Here is a 14,353-nt window from a genome sequence, read left to right on the forward strand (position 1 = left end):
GAAGGGTTTTTATAAAAAAATATCAAGAACTCATTTCTTCTAAGCCATAAACGTTACGCATTCTTTGCATAATTAATAATACTATGAGCGAAAGTAACAATAGAGATACACAAAATGATTAATAAGCGTTCTTCTAATCGTTCAACAGTATTTTATAGTTGTAATTTATATTTTTTAACAGTTTAATTCCCGACAATTCGAATTCAATTATAATTTGAGACAGTGACGAATTGGCAGAGTTTTATAACAGTCGTTGAATAGTCGACCCAATTTTTGAGTATACAACTTGCCTTGTATTTTTGATCTCAATCCAGAAGACAAGGGAACACCTGAGTTAAGTATTGGGAAAAGCTATCCTTCGTGGAGGACTTTTTTTGATGGAACTAACTTGCATTTGCGTTGCAAGGAGTGGAAGACCATGAAAAAAATCTAACGGTTAGTCCAAGGGCAAGGTGACTTTAACCCATGATCCGTCTACCACTGAGGATATTTTACGACCGCAATGTGGTCGGTGCCTTCACAACAATTACGATTTAATGGCATAAAACAGTTTTTTTCTTATTTTGATTCTTTATTAATTATATTTTGATAGCATTTAGTTATATATTTATTGAATAAGAAATATATTTTAATTTGTAGACGTTTTTTAATTTAAACAGAACATTGATTTTTATTGAAAATGACAAAAAAAACTATTTTTTGAAAAAATTTGTGTATTGCTACTAACTTTGTAATTAATGAAAACACATTAATTAACCAAAATTTACATATCTTCAATATCTTAATGAGTACATTTTCACAGACTGATTTCTGACTTACAATGTTCGACTTTCCTTTTCTTTTATGATAAACGAAATTTTTACTGAATTAATTAGAATATTGTAAAACGTGTTCTTATTATCATGAATAATTAATCACTTTATTCCTTAAATCACCGAAAAACATGTGTTTCTATTCTACCATTATTTAACTCTTATATTATTCGATTTATAAATTATTCGATATATAAATTTTTTTTCAAGGTTATCACCACGAGCATCAATTCACAGGATTCGTGCAAATATATATTTGCTTATAAATCTTCGATATTAATTTCCACTGTAGCATCAATCTAAACACGCAATATAATAGTTATCGTTGTATTCAGATGAAAATATCATTCTTTATAAAGTAATTATTCTGTTCTTATGAGATGCTGGGTAAGCGTAGAAAATTTATCACGGTTACAGTCATTTTAATAGTTGAAGAACCAAGGTTAAAAGTTAACTCCTTTGCATCAAGGACAAGAAAGAATTGGATAAGTTTATTTCTTTTTAGAACAAAAATTGTTATATACATTTGAGATTTCTTGTGAAAACTGACGCAAGATTTTTTTTATTTTATAGTTGAATGTTTGTTTGCTTTTAAGAAAATTACCTGTTAGTTAGTTATCTATTATGTGCGCTGCAACAATATCATTTTCTGTTAAATCGTTTCCCTTGAAAAAATTTTTCTTTTATGAGTCGTTAGGGTCATTAAAGCTTCCCCGAAAATGTTAAAAAAAATACTTTGGGATTAAATTTTTATACTTATAAAAATAATAAAAATTGCAACAAAAAAAATCAAATATTTAAAAATGATAAGTAAATTGGAAATTTGTTTTATTAACGAAAGGAGCTTTTATAACTTTACAACCACTTGCGCTAGCGTCCTGAAATTTAAACAATAAAGGAATAAAATTAAATTGATGGAACTTCAATTATTATTAATAAAACTAAATTAGCAACAATATTTTTCTTAGCAATGGGTGAAGAGACAAAAACATCAATTTATGATTACGGCATTACACTGAGGAAAAAAGTATGGTAAAAACTACCAGAAAATGGTAACATTTACCGTTTCTTCTGTCTCTACGGGAACATCGAAACTCTCGGTAAATTTGCCGAAGCACTGTAAAATTAACAATAAAATATTGTTCCATAATATGTGTTGAGATTTTGTGAATATGGTAAAATTTGCTAATTTTATCAGAATTCCTTAGAGCATTGCCTGAAAACCATTTATTCGCTGAAATTTACTTTGGAGTTATCCAGTTCTTTCTAAATGTATGGTAATATGAGCTATAATTTTGAAAATGCGAATTTCCGGTAAGCCGTTATCATATAAACTGAAAAAATACCAAGTGACTAATAAAGTAATAAAATTAAATTAGTATTGTAAGAAAAAAAACTATTAACCATATTTTATTTGGGTGAAATGCAAAGCAAAAACACCAATTTATGATTGCGGTATAATATAGTTTGTTCCTAAACGTGACTTTAAGTTACTAGAAAGTAATTGCATTACAATTATTGAGTACTTTAAATTTTAAAAAATTTGACAGCTTGTACTTGTGTGCTTATTTAAATTAAAAAACACAATCGGGATTGTGATCTATATATACGAAATGTTAAAATTGCAATAAGATGCGTTACCTCCTTTTTTAAGCAAAATTACCAAAGTCACTATTATTTTTATTAGAAACTACGTTCTCTTCAAAAATATACAAATTGGAAATAACCGTCAACATGCTTTAAGTGTCCCAAAAACAAGCACCGATTTTCAAGATGTGTCAAACGAAAAGAAAATGAGCGCATGTTTTTGAGCGTTGAAGCATGCCGACTGTTATTTCCAATTTGTATATTTTTGAAGCGAATGAAGTTATTAATTAAGTAATATCTTATCCCTTCAGTTTTTTGGGATTATTTATTTAAACAAAGGCTCTGTGTTTTACCCTCATACAAAATATTTAACTTAAAAAATAATTTGACTTAAATAATAATTTGAGAAATGATCATTAAATTATAGATTTAAAGTCATGTTTTTTTCCCCTGTACAATGAAAATTTATAACGCCGAAAATAATCTTACTATCATTAATTTTATTTTCACATTTCAAACCACTTAAACAAATAAAATTAAAATTTCCAAAACCAGTCTGCATTAAAAACACTGTTTCAATTTTATAAGCGATGTCTCGTTTGCTTAGCTCAGATTTCTCACTCAGAATAATTAAAGAGGGAAAGTTGAAAGAATCACTTTTAGATGAGAGTGAGATGTTAATTTACTAATGGTCATAAATATAGATTCCCTATTTTTTCCCCTTCCCCGACGACGTAATGAAGCTTCCAATCATAGCTAAGTTATTGAAGTAATACGTTTGTTACTAAGTAACTATACGATGATTCAAGAAGAGTTGAAAATTTAAATCTCACACAAGAATTTATTTTTTTTTGGAGAAAGATTTATGCTGCTTTTTTAAGTCTTTTCAGTGAAGGAAAATTAGCACTTTAAGTACCTTAAATTTGGAACACAACTTTAGTTTTCTTTTTTTTTTTTTTTTTTTTTGAAGAAACGCATGTTTAAAAATAAATGGATGGAATACTTTAAAAAAATCGCTAGCTTTTATAAATTTTTTTCATTGACATATATATTAGTATGTTCAATGAAAACTTTTCGATATTTGGCATTTAGATCCAGGAAAATCAACTCTTTGAGTGCCTTAAACTTGGCACATAACTCAATTTTTTACGAACACAAATTTAAAAATAAGTATTTTAAATATTAAAAAAAAAATCACTAGCCTTCCTAATTTTTTTTTTTTTCATTAACATATAAATTAGCTAATTCAATGCAAACTTTTTGAAATTTTCAAAATTTTTAGCGAGATTACACAATGCAGTGCTGAAATCATTCTCCAATAATTAAAAATTCGACCCTCAAAAACTTTACATTAAAAAAAAATATGGCTTTTTTCATATAGGAATACTTTACCATTTACAGTATCTGTATGTTGGTGATAAGTTTAATAGAGGAAGACAACATTTTTGTGGAAACTTTGGATATTTCTCGGAGAAAATATAATTTCACTTATTTTAGTATTTTTCTATTAAGTATCCACCTATCAATACTAACAAGTCTATTTTAAGGTAGAAGGGTGCTCTTCTTCTTTTTCTTGTTTTCCAGTGGCGCCATCTATGGCCAAGAATTTGACTTCTGCCCTCACACATGTCACAGCTCGTTTTACAGGGAGGACACATTTACACACTATTCATCCGCAGTTCATAATTTTGACCTGAACCAGAAAACAATCAATCTTCGATCCAGTGTAGTTTGTCTAAAGTAAGAACTCCCCTATTCATTCATCTGGACCCATGGATGGCGGTGATCATGGTAATAAGGTATAACTATTTCAAGTAGGGGTGTGGGATCACTGTTTACGACAAGTGTTGGCTCGGTTCGGCGGGAGAACGGAAATCTTTTTCTTCGGTCTATGGTGTTAGCCCTAGAGGGGAGAGAAGCTACCCTCACTGAAATACGCTATTCTTGTTTCCATAGCAACGGATGGCCTCAGACTTTGTGGCGGGTGAGTTCTTACAGTAGACAAACTATATCCCCAGAGGAATTGATTTCATATGGGAACTTGGAGGATATTGTGTCCCCAACAGATTTAACGTGAACCAGTCACTATTTTGTACACGGGGTTCAAATGAATGTTGAGGACTTATAAAATTCGTCAATCGAATATTTCCTTTCAAGAAACGAAGGCCATAGACAACAAAGCAAGATTACTCAAATTCACTAAACTGTCACTTAAAAACTTCATTCACCCAACTTTCAGTTATGAATAGTTCTTGTGTCGCAACAGCTAATATTCTCCATTTAAAGCTGGGACATGACTGATGGGTGGTATGGTGAACCGGATGACGTTTGACTGGTAGAGTTTTGACTGTTTAGTGGTAGAATTTTGACTGATTCGGTGATAGTAGGCTGGTTAAAGTTTTGGCTAATTCTTTGGTGGTAGACTGGTTATCGTTTTCTTGATTTAGCGGTATAATTGGCCTTTGACTTATTCATTTTTAGAAGATTTGATGGCCTTTGACTGATTAGATGGCAGCAGGCTGATTAATCTTTTTATTGATTCGGTAGTATTGAGCAGGGTGTAATTTTTAATTCGGAAAAAAATCACATGATTCTGTTGACTGACCAATTACCAAGCTTAACCAAGTGTTTATCGTCTAACTAAGAGATCTCATGAAAAGAAATTCGAGTAAAAATATTTCCTCCATTCTGAAATCTGCACCAAACTATGGCCAGATGTGTTGTTCCACACATAATTGAAATTTGTCTCCTCTATAATTATATCGAACCGATTTAGGAATTAATTTAAAAAAAACACGCATTTTATTTGGAATGTAAATATTCTGTAATTGTCACATTATATAAGCCATTAATTGTCGCATTATTCAAATCAATATAAAAATCCCAAATATGCAAAATAAAAAAAAAAATTCTAGAAATTTGCTTTGCAAAAAACAAATGACGAAGCATTTTTATGAGTTTAAAAATTTCAACTTTAAGCCAAAAAGAAATTATTTTTGCTTTTCTTCTTTAAAAAATGATTTATACTATACATCAAAAGAAAAGCTTAAATTTACCATAATTTATTTTTAATAATTTTCTTATAACAAGTAACCTTTAAGTTATTAATTATATTCTTATGAAATGCAAGCATATTTTTTTGTTGTATATTATTAAAAAATTAAAAATACTGGACAAGTTGAACAAACTGATGATTGCTGTTTAAAAGAAACTGATTCCCTTATTAAAAAATCTGCCACTTTGACAGAAAATAACTAAAAGTAAATAAATAAAATAAATAACTAATTCTACTATAAATTTAATGTATCACAATATTCCTTAAGAACTTCTCTAATATTGTGCAAAATATTTAATCGTTTTAAAGGTATGAAATTAAAAAGCTTACACAGAGAAAATTTTCTAAAATTGCGATAATTTAGCCTGTTATTTTTTTTTTTTTTTTTTCATTATTATAAAAAATTTATTGAAAGATATATAATTATTCTTATTATTTAAAGTAAATAAGTAAAAAGTTGAAGTTATTTTAATTCAGTTTAAGTTATTAAATAAATTTTATCTTCATTTTTATCATTATTTTCGTCATTTATTACCATTATTTTTATGACAACATAAAAATTTATATTAAACAAAAATTAATACTAAATAAAAATTATTGTATAATTTTATATTAAATAAAAATTAATTAAAAAATTGAAATCAGCCCTGTGAGCTTTTAACAAATTTTAAAATTAGAGCAAAGCTATTTGATGAGTAGCTATCAAAATTTACATTTGGAGCACCGCCACTTAGTATTGCGCATTACTTGATTAACTTGATTACTCAAGAACTGATTTTAACTTGGGGAGGAACTTAATGAGTTGAGTCTTTTAATGACTTTTTCTCTTACAGGTCACCAAAACATTTAACTGATATCCCTATTTCTCAGGAGTGCAATAAATTGCGGAGGTCAATTAAACAAGGGGAAGGTATGTTAATCTCTTTAAAACTAAACAAATCTATTTAAGTGAGGAAGTGAGGAAAAGTGATGTTTTAAGAATAAATACTTCATTTCGAATACTTAGATTTGCTCGATTTGTCGAAGGATTGGTTTAAAGTAGAGACTCCAAACCTTTTTTCTTTTTCGTTAACCGACAATTTTGCAAGGCAAACTTTTTAATTGCCCCCTTTAAAAATTCTTTTACGATCGCTTACTTTATTTTATAATCGGCGCGGTACAGATGACCCAATTCTGAGTTTACGACAATGAATGTTCATCTCCAAAACATTGTAATTTTGAACCCTACCCAGAAGACGAAAGAACTTCTGAAACAAACATTGGAAAAAACTAACCTTCGTGAAGGACATTTGTTTGCATTTGCGTTACATGGAGAAGCAAACCACAGATACGGAAAGCTGACGCCAAAGAAATTCCAGCAGATGATATATCAGCCACAGAGGATACTTTACGTTAGAACCACGGTTGTTAGTCGCAGGGATCAGAGTTCGTATCAACCAGTCGCCATTGGGATTTGAACTTGGGACACCTCATTGGGTGGCGAGAGCTCTATTCCCTGAGCCACCCCGCCACAATTGTTTATTAAAGAAATTTAATTTTTTACACATTCTTTATTTTTAATCAATACACTTATTTAGTTTATTTATTGAAAACTCCTACTGTACACTGATTTTATATTTGATATTTTTTTGGTAAATCTTTTAAGGAAAATAGCCATTGCGTAAAAAAACAATTATTATTTGATGCGAGTTTTTAAGTAAAGCGTAGAATAACTTATAAGCAAATTATTTTAAAATTTCAAGATTGTAACATTCTGTTCATGATAAACAGAAACATGTAATTTAAATAGAGTTGTATTAATGAGTCGAGTAATCTATTGATTTTCAATACTTATCAAAATTATTAATTTTAAAAGATGCTCGATTTGATTAGATGAGATGATTAGATGATTTGATTTGATTAGATGATTTTAAAAGATGCTCGATTAAAAGATGCTTTGTTGTCAGTGCATATAGTTAAATTAGAAATATTTAAACTCTGCAAATTAAATAGTTTTTTCGTTATAAAAGTATACATAATGCATTTATTATTGTTACGCTCACAGATGTGATGGAAAAAAAATATAGTATAAAATTGAAAATATAACTTGTTAAGTCGTGCTGTATTTCTAAATTTCAGGTATATGTTTAGGTAATATAGTGTGAAAGGGGAGCGGGGAAGAGATCAAAAAGATTAAAACAATGCGTGACATCATTTACGGATGGTAATTAGTTACCGTTCGTTGATTTAAAAGCGACTTTGGCAAAAATTATTTGACAGTTATTCTGTAGTTAATAAACAATTTTGAGTTAAAAAATAACATTAATTAGACTAGACAAACTAAACTAAGAAGTTAACACTAAAAACAAGTGTACAAGTTCGCTACCTTTACGCTACAGAGCGTATGGGAAACCTTTAGACACCTTGGTAAAGGAGAACCCAACTAAAATCAATTAAATTAATTAAATGAATACAATCTAATCAATTAAAAACTTTAAGTTAAAAATAATATCATTAATTTCACAAGATAAATTAAATAATAAACAGTTTTAAACTAAAAACAATTAAAATGGGGGTATACGAGTTCACTACCTTCACGGTGCAGAGGGTTTGGGTAACTGTGAGATCACTTGTCAGGGAAAACCACACTAAAAACAATAACATTATTTAAACAATTAAAAAATTTAAATTAAAAACTAGTTATTTCATTTATTTATAGTTACACAAATATTACAGGTTTGTGTGCTCATAAAACATACAGCTTATTAGCTATTTGAGGAACTGATAGTAGGGGAGAGTGGGGTCAATTGTAACAGGGTACGATTGTAACAGAGCAAAAATTTTGAGTGTCGGGTTCTAGATTTGGTTCCTAGGTGGCGCACAAGGTGTATTTAATAAATCTACATGTACACCCCTGATGGCAACCATTTTTATGTACTTTTGAAAGAGTTACATCACAAAAGATATTTTCACGCCACGCAAGTACTTTTTTTTGGTATTAGAATATTATATTGTAACAAAGTAATTTTGTTTAAACAAATAAAAATATGTAAGTGGACACTTTAATTAACATTTCAATAAAAAAATGATTAGTTTTACTAATTAACTAGCATTGTTTTTAGCAAATGAAGCTGAAATGGCGTCTTGGGGACAATTGTAACAATAAGTAAAGGGACGATTGTAACAGCTGAAAATAAATAATCTTATGTTTACAAACCATTACTTAACTCTTTAAGAACCACCAATAGTTTCCTATATCATTTATATTATGTTGCATGTGCATTATGTTATTTGTCACCTTTCACAGCATAAATTAAAATTTTTAACCCCTTAAAGTTAAAAGTTTAACCCTTTAGGTCTCTGCTCATTATTATTTTTACTCCTAAAATATCACTACTATTTTGATCAATTAAAAAATATATCACAACTATGATAATATGTATAATTAACTATGTTTTAGTTGAATTTATGAACTGTTACAATTGACCCCGTAAGTGGGGACAATTGTAACAACTGCACGACTGTCAAAAATTGTTAATAACTAATATAATAATATTTAAAATCAGGTATTTATTTTTTTTCTAGTAGAGGATAGTCTACTTTACTCGTCTGTCAATTAATACTAATAATATATTGGATTTTTTGTTAGTTAAAAATAGTTAAGTAAAAAATGTTACAATTGACCCCACTCTCCCCTACAAGTTAGAGACGGACATCGCGCAGATGCATCCAGGTCGGGTTCGTTCTTTCAGCGTTAGGCGGAAGGGCGAGATCACACGGTCTGTCCCAACTAAAAACAATTACATTATTTAAACAATAAACAATTTTAAACTGAAAACAATTTATTTCATTTATTTATTGTCACATAAATATTACAGGTTTGCGTGCTCATGTAACATGCAGCTTATAAGCTATTTGAGGAACTGATAGTACAAGTTAGAGAAGGACATCGCGCAGATGCATCCAGGTCGGGTTCGTTGCTTCAGCGTTACATAGCGTTAGGCAGAAGGGTAAGATCACACGGTCTGTCCCAACTAAAAACAATTACATTATTTAATCAATACGAACTAAAAACACAATTAAACAATCATTTAAAACATTATTTTTATAACAAGCACACTTAAAATTAGAAAATTTTCTTTTGTGCAATATACATTCTGTGCTAAAATCAATCGAAACGCAAAAAACAAAAATATTGATTGTCGAGTTTTAATTAGAGTTATCAAACCACAATATCCTAATTATCGAGAGTCTGTACACAAATCTCTTAGATTACAAATTAAAATCTGAGATCTGAGTTTGGCTCTGCGTCACATCTGCCTTTAACTCTTAAAGAAATTATGAATATGTGAAATTTTCTTAGAAAATCAGTCTGAGTCTTCTCTTTTTATCGTCTTCTGTATTTAAATCATTCTTATTAAGGCTTTGTGCACTCATTCTGTTGTAAATTATTTCTTAAAATGATTAAAATATTAAACCATTTCTGATGAAATGAATAGTTAAAGTGGAAACAGTAATTGCATATTACTATAATGAAAGTTTTATTAGTATTTATATGCTTTTCATTACATTTAATTCTGATAATTATTTAATTCCAAGAAAAGCCTTTGTTTTTCATAAAATCCTTTAATAATGGTAAAAATTTCATAACAGATACATAGAGAACATATGTATTTTAACAAAATTTATTCCCCCAATTTATCGAGAGTAATTGATTTTGGCATAGAAGGTTTTTTTTTCAAAAATCGAAATCCGTTTAAAGGCGAAGCTACTTTTAAATGATCTATTTAATTCGTATTTTATTACATCTTTATGATGAAATATGAATACTTTTTGTTTTTATGAATACATTTGCATGCGGAATCTGAGTCAAAATATAAAACAGCACTCTAGTTTGCTTACGAATAGTTTATTTAAATAAAATAAAATTAATTGTATAATGGTCTATTATTCAAAACAAAAAGAAATTAATCATTACAATATAATAATTTATATGTGAAATATGATTTAGAACTGAATTTTAAAACTACATACTTTATTTTATGCACATTTTAAAGCATAATTTCATGAGAGTTATTCCTATTTTTGCATCACTGAAACTCAACCAATTAATATATTTTTTCTCTTCTTTTTTTCCTTTTCTTTTGTGTTTATTCTGTATTTTTGTTGGCCCCGTCGACCGGTACGTGATGTCGAATCTGTTTTATCTCCCGAACTAGGCTCCTTGGCTACTGTTCTGAAATTTGCACAGAGAAAATAAATCTGGTAAAATTACCATACTGTATGGTAATGATATTTCTGATAAAAAAAATCTATGATTCTGGTAGTAAAATCAAATTATACGGTAATTAAACCATTCATTTTTCAATTTTTCTATTCATATGGAGATGATTTACCGCTGGTATGGTAAGGTATACCAAAATTATCATTCTGATTACCACACATTTCAATAAAATAGTACAAAATTGAAAATACAAAATTTAACCGAATAAATGGTTTTTAATGTCATGCTCTAACAGAACATGATAAAAATTACCAAATTTTATCACATTTGCCAAATTTTATCACGTATTATAAAAACATATTTTATCGTTAATTTCACCAAAATCATGACCAAAGTGTTTCGCTGAAAATTACCGTGCTTTTCATTGCTTCCGTAGAGACAGTAACACGGTAAATGCTACCATTTTCTGGTAGTTTTTACCATACGTTTCTGCTCTGTGTGATGCTGCAATCATAAATTGGTGTTTTGGTTTTTCTTTTCACCCATGGTTAAAAAAGTATTGTTTCATATTAATTTTTTATAATAATAATTTAATTTTCATCAATTTATGTTTATTCCTTTATATCTGCTGTTCAAATATCAGGACGCTAGCGCAAATGGTTCCGAAGTTATTAAAAAGGGACTCTTCTAGTCAATAAAACAAATTTTCCTTATCACTTTTTAGTATTTAATTTTTTTGCAGTTTTTATTTCCTTTATATGCATAAGAAAATTAATCTCAAAGTATTTTTCATCATTTTTATATTTTTCGGGGAAGTTTCAATGACCCTAACGACTCATAAAAAAAAAAGTTTATTCAAAGGAAACTATTTAAAAGTAAATAATATTATTGCAACGTATATAATAGATAACAAACCAGCAGGTAATTTCCTGGTAGTTTTGACCATACTTTTTTCTCAAAGAGCATCGACTTCAAGGATCAATTTTGACACCCAATCATAAAAATCGTTCAGAAATTTTAATTAGTTCATTTAAAAAAAATTGAAAAATGATTTTTTAGCATTGGCTTAACATTAGTCATTGTTATAAATAAAACTGTAGTTGATTCTGTTTAAAATTTTATTGTGTGTTCGTTGATATTCAATTAATTTTTTGTAGTAATCAACATGAATAGCATATAGATCAGTGCTACGTCACTGAATTAGTATTCCTAAAATTACCTGAAACCAAGTGTACATTTTGTTTATAGTTGTGTTTTTATAACATGTTTTCATTAAATGCTAAATAGTTTAAAATCAACAGTAATGAAAATTAAGAAAAATAAGTTAAATACTAAAAGGACAGATTTATGTGATCTTGTCTCTTTTATATGTAGTACAAACATAAATGACCTATTATCGAATTTTTCTGCCAGTATTAATTTTACAAAGATGAGAAAATATTAAGAACATAATAACGCGAAATTTTTTTAAAGTCTTGACAAATATTAAAATGAAAAATTATGACATAAAATTATTTCAAAAAGTTTTTAAAATTTGTTGCCAGATTTTTTTATTAACTAGAATTATAAATTAAACAAGAATTTTCGACTAACTATAATAACATCAAATATACCTCCATCTTTTCATCTGTTTCTTCATTTTTTAAAAAATTTTTTTAAATTTATTTGGAAGCTCTAACACCACATTTTAAGATAAAAATTATATAAAATGAACATAATACAGCATGGTTATTTCAACAGAATTTTTACTCTGTGTAGGTTTACTTTTTACGTTGTATATGTTGAGTTGCAATTAAATATGTTTCTTTTCATATTGTTAAAGTTACTATAAATTGAGGTATCTTTTCATAACTTTTCATAACGTATTATACAGGGTGTCCCAAAAGGTCGTTTACAAACTTAACATGCTGGTCTGTCATATCATGATGAACAAGATTTACATAGGAACTTGTGTCCGAAAATTAAAACTGCGACCGCTAGAGGGCGATAATTGCACGAAAACGGGAGAGTGGGAAAAACAATCATTTCAGGCGTGGACGTTGAAGGAGAAGGATGAATGAGTTTAGGAACGCAGAAATGGCCGACATGCATTACGTATACGGCGCTGCTGATGGAAATGGACGAGCCACGGCACGGACGTACCTTGAGCGCTTCCCAAGCAGACGTCAGCCAAGTCATGTTTTGTTTGGACGATTGCACCGCAGATTTTGTGAATCAGGTGCTTTCGTAGCACGTAGCCACATCAGTCAAGAACGTGCTACACGCACACCAGTCGTAGAGGAAACCGTGCTACAGGAGTATGCCATCAACCCGCAAAGAAGTCTCCGAGAAGGCGAACGTGTCTTGGGTGTAACTCGTTCCACCATAATGCGCATACTGCACGAAGACATGCAACACCCTTACCACTTCCAAAAAGTACAGGCATTGTGCGCTGACGATTATCCCAAACGCATTGCATTCTCACGCTGGTATTTGCAACAGCGGGTCCACAGCCAGATTTTCCATCATGGATTTTGTTTTCTGATGAATCCTGCTTTACACGGGATGGTGTCGTGAACCTGCACAACATGCACGTATGGGCGCATGGAAACCCAAGATGTACACGTGCCCATGCACATCAACGTTTCAGCGTAAACGTTTGGGCTGGTATTATCGGTGACATGTTGATTGGCCCTTACCTTCTACCTGAACGCCTCGACGGAAATACCTATCGCATTTTTTCAGAAAGAGTTTTGCCGGATCTGATGGGTGACGTTCCAGCCGCTACACACCGAAACATCTGGTTTCAGCATGATGGAGCGCCTGCCCACTTTAGCTACGCTGTTCGAAAATACCTCGATAGGATTTATCCTAATCGCTGGATCGGTAGAGGCGGACCAGTCCCATGGCCGCCGCGATCCCCCGACCTGACTCCCCTGGATTTCTACCTGTGGGGACACATGAAGTCCATAGTGTACGAGACACCTGTAACATCGGACATGGATCTTATCGCCAGGATCGCGGAAGCGACAGCACGCGTCCGTGACACTCCTGGCCAATTTGAACGGGTTCGTGAATAAATGCGCCGACGCTGTGAAACGTGCATTGTGGCGAATGGAAGGAATTTTGAGCATTTGCTGTGATGTAATGATGTTTTATAATAAAAATCATATTAACACCGCTATCGATATCATTTTTTTTCTCCTCATCCAAACCTGCACTTATCGCCCTTCGAGCGGTCTCAGTTTTTATTTTCGGACACAAGTTGCCTATATAAATCTTGTTCATCATGATATGACATACCAGCATGTTAAGTTTGTAAACGACCTTTTGGGACACCCTGTATAATTTGAAGCATGATTGTCTAAGTTTTTTCCATAAATTTTATAAGTTGGAGAACAATTTATTTGTTTGTTTAAAAAGTTGAAGTAGATTTGAATTAGTGTGAATTTGAAGTAGTGTGAATTTGAAGTAGATGCTGCCTTCATAGAGTAAAAAACAAGTAATAACAATATTAGTAGAATATAATTTTATACGTTTGCTTTCATACATTGAATAAAGTGGGTATAGTTAAGAAATAATTGTATACGTCTGAAGAATTTTTGAATAAGTTTGCTTTTATATAGTGAATTAATAGAAGCATACAATTTGATTAAATTTTTTTTAATACGTGCACTGAGAAAAAATGATCAAAACTACCAAAATATGACAAAATTT

At 30.3% G+C, this 14,353-nt stretch overlaps 1 long non-coding RNA gene across 2 annotated transcripts in view; it reads right to left on the reverse strand.

Moving 5' to 3' along the window:
- Nucleotides 1-9,200: 9,200 nt before the first annotated feature.
- The window catches only part of LOC139426800 (uncharacterized), a 47,007-nt gene continuing 41,854 nt past the window's right edge, over nucleotides 9,201-14,353 (reverse strand). For both annotated transcript variants that reach the window (XR_015429228.1, XR_015429227.1), the window contains exon 3: nucleotides 9,201-9,467. This is a non-coding gene — a long non-coding RNA (uncharacterized LOC139426800). The remainder of the gene's footprint in view (nucleotides 9,468-14,353) is intronic.

This window comes from Parasteatoda tepidariorum, chromosome 9 (assembly GCF_982258835.1).
Source record: "Parasteatoda tepidariorum strain Cologne lab strain chromosome 9, Ptep-v5.0, whole genome shotgun sequence".
Lineage (NCBI taxonomy): Eukaryota > Metazoa > Arthropoda > Arachnida > Araneae > Theridiidae > Parasteatoda > Parasteatoda tepidariorum.